A 9,196-nucleotide genomic window follows, 5' to 3' on the forward strand; every position below is an offset into this window, starting at 1 on the left:
GGACACGTTATTTAAGGTTAATGGGCATAAAAAGGCCACAACTTTATTGATTACAGGAATTGGAAGGTATTGGCCTTAGGCATTGGCTCCTATCGACTACCCGGCATGGAGACCGGGAAGGGTTATCCACAAGCCGTGGGGGTCCTGTTGAAGTACGCCAACTAGGATCCCACGGGTGTCACCGCTCGGGGGCGTGCCGGAGGCCCTTACCTCCCTAGGTTTCGGACAAGGCAACGCCCCCCGGAGTTCTCTACCGGACTACCCCTTTTCATTGGGGGAAGGTGATGGCGCTTCCTTCCCCCTTCATTTGCATAACAATTACCCCTGCCAATGCCTAACCGCCAATCGAGCAAAGCTCGCCGCCAATACCTTCAAACCTGTAACCAATTCCTAATCCCTGCTATGATGTCCCCCAGCCAAATATCATTTCCAGCATCTGACAGATGCACGCCATCCCATCTGTAGAGGGCCTCGTTGCTGTACTGGATGCCTGGGTGGCCTATAACACACCCGCCCAGAGCCGCCACTAGAGCAGCGTTCTCCCCGGCCAGCGTGTGAGCCCGCCTCACGTGAGCCAAATAAGCCACCAGATCCATTGAACGTTTGGGAAAAGCTGCGCAAATTACTCCCATAAAGACCTGGTACCCATCCAACCAGTTCTCAAAGGTGCATTCGGCCCTAGGAGTCCTATACTTCCGCTTTCCAAAAGAGCGTTTCTTTCCCCCTTTCCCTGTTAGTTTGGTAGGCGGGAGAAGGGTAAACATATCCACGTAGTCACCATTGAGGATCTTATTCCTCCTTCTCTGAGAAAGGTGGTTCCCCTATATAAAATCGGTGGACTGATTGGTGGAAATCTTTACATCCTCCACCAATGCACCATCCTTCCATTCAAGCGTTCCATTGAACGTCTTACGGTGCGAATTAGCCCTTCTTTCATGCGCCCAAAGTGGAATCCCATGATTATCCTCCCCAAAACCCCAGTAGCCATCCATGGGTCCCTCGCTATCCGAATCAGAGGAGGACGTACCTGACTCTTCCTCCGTCTCTGACTGCTTACTCCTTTTCTTCTTAGCTGATGTGTGCTTCTTCTTGGATTTTCTCCCCCCCCCCCTTGGGCCTCACTGTTGGCCGAGTTCACGCTGGGCACTGTAGGGGCGACTTGTGGTTCCGCCTGCTCCGCCTCCGAGCTGGAACCCGAGCTATCATCTGTTGAACTATGCTGGGTCTGCTGCACCTGTAAAACACTGGGCATGCCTACATTGTGTGAGATAGTATCGCTACTGGCTCCTTTTGCCGGCACCTTTCCTTTTCCCACCCCTTTGGCCGGCGCCTTCCCTTTAACATTGCCAGAGGTGGGTTTTTTAGCGCCTGAAGATTGGGCGCGAGTGGTGAGGCGTCCTATTGCCATCTCTTCACGCTGCACACTGACTGACGCGGAGGCAGATGTGCCCTGCAGCTCTCGCGGGGTATCAGGTCTGACCCCCTGAGATGACTCCGGCGGCGGGAGTGCCAGAGCCCTCGGCTTACATTGCCTGTAAAATGTTTCGAAAGCCATGAAGAATTGTGCAAAGGCCTGAGAATCACAAGGGATGGCAGGCATTTGGGCGCCTGTATTTTCTGTGGAAGAGGACTGCTGATTATCACCAGACTCCATCCTGCTACTGAAGGCAAGAAAAGAAACTACAAAATTATTCAGCCACCAATTATTCCGGTGTTGACCACTACACCCAACACCTGCTTCCGCCCTATCCAAGGGACAAGAGGGAGGAAGGAACCGTGCACGCGCTAACACCTAGTCTAACCTTCCAGCCCCTGGCTATGTGGGAGAAGTCGGTACTAGTTCAAATATATTTTCACACAGACAGTAAACTAGTTCAGTATTTCCTACACTGGTAACCAGCCGCAGGTAGCCTGCACAGGCTACAGATCTAGGCTATTTCAGGTAACGGTTAACAAGGTCGCAATTATTATTAATTAATTATTTTATTTTATTTTATGTATTTTTATTTGTTTATGTATATATTTGTTAATTATTATTAGTATTATTTATTTTATTTATTTATTTATTTATTTATTTATTTATTATTTTTTAAAATTCTAATTATCTGCTGACTACTAGCTCAGTATTGTCCCCTGGGACAACCGACACAGGATGTTCAAGAAAGCCACTTAGTTATTCAGTAGAACACGCACCCAAGCTGTATATTGGAGAGATCGGCTGCCTGAAGACCCTTAACCCCCAGCCGCCGATGCTAAATAAACTCAAAATAAAACTGGTCGCAGGTGACCCCAAAACCCAGCGACCCCAGGCAATTGATTTCTTCTATTTCTTTCTCTCTCTCCTTTTTTTTTTTTAAATGGCTGCAGCAGAAGCCCTAACCAGATTTCTGGTAAAATTAATGTGATGCAACAACTGAGGTAATTATCAGATAAGCGAGCAGGCTGTAGAGGCGCTACAAATAAAATTATCCCCAAAAACAAAACAAAATTCCTATGCACTCAACGCTTTGCCAAAGCAGTAAAATAAACCGTGAAATAGACTCAATATGTACTCAACACTTTGCCCCCAGTGGTGTAAAACCACGAGCTGTCAAGCAACTAAATCCACTGTCGGAGAAAGACACACACTGCCTGCTGTATATACCTCTAACTGGGATAAACACCCAAACACTCCACACTCGCGGCAGCGCCAGACCACGTGACACCAATGCAATTAGAACTTGAAGTCCCTGCCGAGAACACTGGGTCGCTGCCTGCTTAATCGCCACTTGCAGGAGCCACGCAACTCTAGGGGCGGCTTGGAAATGCAAGGCTAAATAGCTTCAAATATAACACTGCCAGCGACCCGTGCCTCACCTAAGATGGCCGCCGCGGCCTCAGCACGTGGCCCTTGCCAAGATGGCGCCGGCGACTTTGCCCTTAACCCGCGCCTTAACAAAGATGGCTGCTCGCGCTTCTCCTCACGTGCACCGCTATAAAATGGCGTCACCCTGCAGCGATATGAATGCCAGAGCTTCCTCACACACACCCGTGAGAGGCAGGGTAATCCCGTATCCTAGCAACCGGGCAAAACTATAGAGGAGAGCTGAAAAGCCAAGCTACTGTACGAAATGGAGGAGCGCGGGAACGGCAATAAGGAGGAAAGAGGGGGGGAACGGAGGCCAATCGCTGGGTCTGTAGCCGATAAGAGAAGCACCCGAGGACGAACGAGCCGCTTGGGTCGCAGTGTCCCGTGCGAGCCTGCTATACGGAAGTAAGGAAGAGATCGAGAAGGAGGCTGTGGGGACAGGGAAGGGGGGGCAGGACGGAAAGATAAACGGAGGAAGCAATCAAGTTCTCTAGTGAAGCACGCGGGGAAAGGTTAAAGTTTACCTGGGGGGAAGCGCCATGCAAGTTTTACGTTACCCCTCCTGTGCCTGCAGTAGGGCGAGAGCGCTCTCCATCACGCCGCAGCTTCCCCTTCTTGAACCTCCGAGGAAGCACAAAAAACGGCAGCCAAATTCCGACAATCACTGGAAAGATTTCCCCACAAGCACCACGAAACCAAGAAGCCCAACCTCCGAACCGCTCGCTACCACCAGCCTTGCCGTTGGTTGCCTGCTATCAGTTCCCACAGTGATTTCAGCTCTTATAGAGACTGCTGTCTCTCAGTGATTTCGGCTCAGCAATGCAAACCCGACACGAGGCGAAGGTGGACCAGCGGGAGTCGAGGCGTAGAGAACCGGAGAAAAAACCGGGCAGCAGGAACGGGGGCAAAGAGGGCGGTCTCCGGGCGCCCTGGCCTTAAATGGGGCCAGGCCACGCCTCCCCTGCCCGCCGATTGGCGGGCCGGGTCTCGGGCACGCCCGGGGATTCCCTCTTCTCGCGGGGGCTAAACCCAGCCCCCGCGTGTGTGGGAAGGGGATGGCCCGCAACGCACCCTCCTCTCGAGCTCGGAAGTGGCTTTCTCAAACCTCCTCTCACATTCTTTACTCTCTTGACCACAGGCTGTCAGCAGACAGTCAGAGGAACATTAGACCTGTCACACCAGAGACTGGGTATATGTTTAACTCCTAGGCTGGACGGGTGCTGTCGCTCCAATGCAATGAGGGATATTTTGAGCATGTGTCTTTGGCTAGCTTTGTTTTGTGGTGTTGAAATAAGCAAGCTCTGCAGCAACCCTGTTGCGTCTCTCCTGGTAGCAGAGTGTTCTTTTCAAAGCTAAACGTCCATTCCAACAAGGCATTCTGTTCAGTGCCATGACTTCCGCCTGCAATACGGGACTTCTTCTCCTCTCTCTGTACAACCCCTGCCACCTCAGATCTGCTCCAGAGGTATGAGACGTGGATCAGATTGGGACAAGGATGTGGAGAGAGGTAGTGCCATGACACAGGGGGAAATCCTTGCACTCATAGGATGACTTTGTTGGATACAATCCAACCCACCGAGTTCATACACAGGAGCTTGACCGGGGTGGGGTATTAAAGGCCTCTTATAGAGGATGAGCATGCATGAATACATGTCATCACTCAATAGATAGTAAGAATACATGAGTCAATAGATAGTAAGAATACGTCCGATGTACCCAAACAGCAAAACAAATGTCGCTTCCGTGAGTGAAAGGTCCAGCTCTCTGGACCAACTTTTCATGAGCCTACAGAAAAGAGGAATAATCAAAGATTACCTTTTCTCTCTCTTTTTTTTCAGCAGGAGAGTTTTTAAGGGTGCTGCGAATCGAAGCTCTGCAAGGGGTAAACTACTGTTGCCATGAACAGTCCACTCCAGAGGATCTTTTTTGGATCCATTTGTTGATCAAACAGCACTCTTCATTTTCTAGCCAAGGAATCACCACAACGGGTGGCTGTCAGGTCCATATGGCCACTAGAAATAATATGCGAGCACTTGCTTTCAAGACCAGTGTGGCACAGTGGTTAGAGCAGGGGTCAGCAACCTTTTTCAGCCATTGGCCGGTCCACCATCCCTCAGACCATGTGGTGGGCCAGACTATATGGGGGGTGGGATGAATGAATTCCTGTGCCCCACAAATAACCCAGAGGTGCATTTTAAATAAAAGGATGCATTCTACTCATGTAAAAACATGCTGATTCCCGGACCGTCCATGGACCGGATTGAGAAGGCAGTTGGGCTACATCCGGCCCACAGGCCTTAGGGTGCCTACCGCTGGGTTAGAGTGTCATGCTGGGACCTGGAAGACCAGGGTTAAAATCCCCACTTGGCCATGAGAATGGCCTAGGGTAAGTCACTCACTCTCAGCCCAACCTACCTCGAAAGTTTGTTATGAAGAGCAAAGGAAGGTGAGGGAGAACCAAGTACTGAACCACCTTGAGCTCCATGGAGAAAAATATGGGCTAAAAATGCAATAAAGAAATAACGAATAAATAACACAATCCCGTGTATTAGGCTGAAGAAACTTGGAGCGCACGATTCCTGGAGAAGCACAGCCTCTTGATTAAGCAACCACAAATAAAAGTTTCACAGGCATCTAGATAAGGAAATGCAACCCATGCGTGAGATCACACTGTGCTACAGCTTAGTAAACAGATTACTAATGAACTGAACCAAAGGCTTCACAATACTGTTAGCAACAACATATATTGAATATGAGACACACATTTTTTTTTTAATAGCAGTTTTACCTTTTGCATTCTGAGGGTTGATTTTGGGCATCGTTCCCCCAGGTGTGGAACCAGTTCATACTAATTGCTTGCCTTGCTTTAAGACAACCCCGTGTCCTGTTTCCCCCTTCATGGATCTACAGCCATGCACAATTCCAGAAAGTAACCCCTGGATGTTGACTTTACATCACCACTAGCTCTTAGAACAGAGAACAATTGAGGCTCTTCTTTGCTCTGCGAGCTGCAGTGAATTGCTCCATTAGCTCAGCTGATAAAGCTTGGGGGGGGGGAGAGAGAAACGTAAATGCATGACTGCTTTGTTTTAGCGTTCAACTTTGTGCATTTGAGTCTAGACAAAAGAAGATGGCTCGAGTCGCGTCAACACTTTGCGATATTTAAAAAGGACAAGAGAGGGAAGGGAAGTGTTTCGTTTTAACAGGCCCACCGGGAATAAGGGGAAGAAGCTTTATATGCGATCCAGCCCAAAATCAAGCACTTTTTAAAACCCGGAATGACTTCAGTAGGGGAGATATAAGCATGCGCTTCTTGGAAACCTTTCAAACTTCTTTGGAAAGCAACTCAGCAATAGAACAAGCTGCCAGAACAGATTCTGAAGCTGTCTTCCTTTGAAGGTTTTGAAGAGAACCAGACCTACCATGGGGCAAAATGAGGCTCTGTGTGTGTGTGTGTGTGTGTGTGTGTGTGTATTTGTGTAGCAGTGTTGCCAAGAGGCTTGCTTCGTACTTCCTAAACTAGGCTGCTGCTTTCAGGTGCAGTGGAGCCTGTTGACCCATCACTGCCGTTCTAGTACGGTTCTGTATGTGGAATAGGAGAGAGGGGCACTATTGTCTCTGTTGCTTCAGGCAGCAAAATGTCTTGGGCTGGGCCTGTTTTCCATAGATAGATACTTATTTATTATAAAAGACCAGTGGTTAGAGAGTTTTGACTCTAACCACTGGTCTTATATAATAAATATGAAGCTTGTTATAGGGATAAAAAGAATTAGGGGCAAACCATGCATGCCACCTTGAGGTGGGGGTGATAATGTCTTGATTTGTTCATTTATTCATTATTATAAAACACTCTATGCTACCCCTGATCAATATTCCAGGGCAGTGTGTACATCAGTGCAGATAACATATTATTCAAAGCCTAACACAACACAACACAAACATCAACGGCCATAATTCTCAGATGATGTTGGATGCCTGCTCCCATCTACCATGGCCAGCATAGCCAAAGGTCAGGGAAGCTGTAGTCCAGCAATGTTTGGGGACCCACAAGTACCCTATTCCCAGGCTAACGCTTTAGTGGACACAGCATTGGCCAGGAGGCCTGCTGAAATAATGCAGGCGTTCCCACTTTTCCCCTGGTGCACAGGTCCTCGTGTTTGTGGAGGAGGGAATGTGGTCACAGAGACATTTCATTCTCCCTTGTTGAACTTGGGGATGCAAGCACAAAACGAACCACAGAAGTCTGCCCAGTGCCAGCAAGGAAAAACAAGCGAGTCTTTTGGCACCTGAAAGACTAATACATTTATTATGACAGAAGCATTCACGGGCGAGAGTCCTCTTCATCAGTTGCTTTAAGTGTTTTCCTGAGTCGCAGCTATAAATACCAGAAGATTAGGGGGAAATGGAATACAGGGAGTACGAACAACGTCATTATTAAGAGTGACCATTTGCATAGAAAGAACATGCTGGCATTGAATACACAAACACCCTGACATTGATAATGAACATGTGTCATGGGAAATATACACACGCCAATTCAAACCACTCAACCTGAGTGAACCTCCCAATCAGTTGTAATTTGGCAGTTTCACAATGAAGTCTCCCTTTGAACTTTCTTTGTTCAAGTACAGGTACCTCAAGAAGAGTGGCAATTTGCCAAGAGGTTCAGTTCTACCACCTGTGGCTTGAATACAGGGTGGGGATGGTGGTTTTGATCGCATGTGTTAATTCACTTACCAATGCCAGGATGTTGGTGTTGTCATCTACACTCTTCTTGAATGGTCCCTGTGAATCATGTAATTGTCACTGTCAATACCTTCCATATTCCGTTCTCCTCCGACCTTTTAAAATCCACTATTCCTCAGCCACATTCAGGAAAAAATATTCAGTGAATCTGATGATGTGGTTTGCAAAAAGCTTCTGCCACAGTATGTTTGCTAGTCTTTCAAGGTGCTCAAAGCTTCTTTGTTGTTTTTGCGGCAACAGGAGAACAAGGTCACCACTCTGGGATTAGTCACAGAATCACAGAATTGTAAGCTGGAAGGGACCTCCCTGTTAGAATTCCTGCTCCTTGATTGCAGTCATGGGATTTTTGTCTATCACATGACGGTATATGTTTTGACTCCACAGAGTGGGAAGTGACGGAGACAGGATGTTTGTGTTACTGTGTTCCATGAAGTGGGACTATTGTCCTTTGTTCTTTTTTCTCTTTGCTGTCTGATGCTAGAAAGAGAGGGAGCCATGCTGCAGTGCTCCATGTAAATAAAGTAGATTAGCCAAAATGCTGAGTTGCTGAGGTCTGTCACGCAAACTGCTAATACTCTGCGGATCCCTATGTGTGCCGATGTCTGTTGGCATCAGTCGCTGTGATGTTTGGGCTGAAGAAAGCTTTTGAAGCTCCTGAACGATTGACCAGGAGGGAGAGAACATGCCAGTCGGGCATGTGTCTCTGCCAGGGTCCTACTCGAGTGTAGGATGAGCTCCTGACACTCCCATGGTCATCTAGTCCAACTCCCTGTAATGCAGGAATTCTGCCCACAGCTGTCTCTGGGTGGGCTTGAACCAGTAGCCTTCTGCTTAACAGCCAGACACATTGACCCATTGTGCCACCAAAGGGCAAATAGCAGAGTTGGAAAGGGGTCATCTAGTCCAACCCCCTACAGTGCAGGAATCTCTCACCCAATGTGGAGCTTGAACCCATGATCCTGGGATTAAGAATCTCATGCTCTACCAACTGAGTTATCCAGCCTTTGAGGGACAGTAATAAAAGAGCATACTCTTGACAGCAGCCAATTCCCATCTTAGGAGTGATCCCGATCTCTTAAAACCGGTGGAAGCCACAGACACATTGCACTCAACTACCAGAGTATCATAGGTCTATGAAATGATGACAGCCACCATTTAAATAATAGTAATATTTAACATTTGCACAGCACTTTCATGTGTTCAAAGCATTTCCCATTATCTCGGCAAACCTTATAGCAATTCTGTAATGTAAAGCAAGCTATTATCACCCCCTGCTTTGCATTTGGTTGGGAGCTGAGACAGAAGTTGTGCGCACACCACACATTTAAAGTGCACCCCCAAGAATCCTCGGAACTGTGATTTGTTTTAGGGGTGCTGGGAATTGTAGCTCTGTGATGGGTAAGTTTCCAGGATGCAGGGATGGGTGGGAAGAATGGGCTTAAAATGTTTGGTGCATCTGCAGCCTGTGTCTTATAGTTTGCCTAAGGCCACTTAGAATATTCATGGTGAGGATTTGCCCCAGGGACTTCCCATCTAATAAGTCATTCCAGCCACCACAGCTCACTAGTGATGCTGATGAAGTTTGTAAATTAGAGGACTGGA

The sequence above is a fragment of the Podarcis raffonei genome, chromosome 1, assembly GCF_027172205.1.
Source record: "Podarcis raffonei isolate rPodRaf1 chromosome 1, rPodRaf1.pri, whole genome shotgun sequence".
In the NCBI taxonomy this organism is placed as follows: Eukaryota; Metazoa; Chordata; class Lepidosauria; order Squamata; family Lacertidae; genus Podarcis; species Podarcis raffonei.